This window comes from Echinops telfairi, unplaced genomic scaffold (genome assembly GCF_000313985.2).
Source record: "Echinops telfairi isolate 266 unplaced genomic scaffold, ASM31398v2 ScPeMD7_7427;HRSCAF=8465, whole genome shotgun sequence".
In the NCBI taxonomy this organism is placed as follows: Eukaryota; Metazoa; Chordata; class Mammalia; order Afrosoricida; family Tenrecidae; genus Echinops; species Echinops telfairi.
The window spans coordinates 6,506,089-6,506,364 of NW_022111327.1; positions in this window are offsets into that span (position 1 = coordinate 6,506,089).

The following is a 276-nucleotide window of genomic DNA, read 5'->3' on the forward strand; positions in this document are numbered from 1 at the left end:
GGAGGCGGTGTGCACTGAACTGAGTAACACTGCCAGAGGGGGTGGCATCAAAATAGCTGTCTATAAAATTGTTCAGCAGTGTTTCAGCAGCAATTTGTTGTTTTGTAATAAAATATTCCTGTATTGAGTGAAACTGTCAAGGATTCGTTTGACTTGAATTTATGATTGACACTTATGGAAGTGATAGTCAAGAGATCAAAGATGAGATTCCATTGAGCAAATCTGCTGCACAAGACCTTTGTGTTAAGAAAACATAAATGTTACTGTGAACACCTG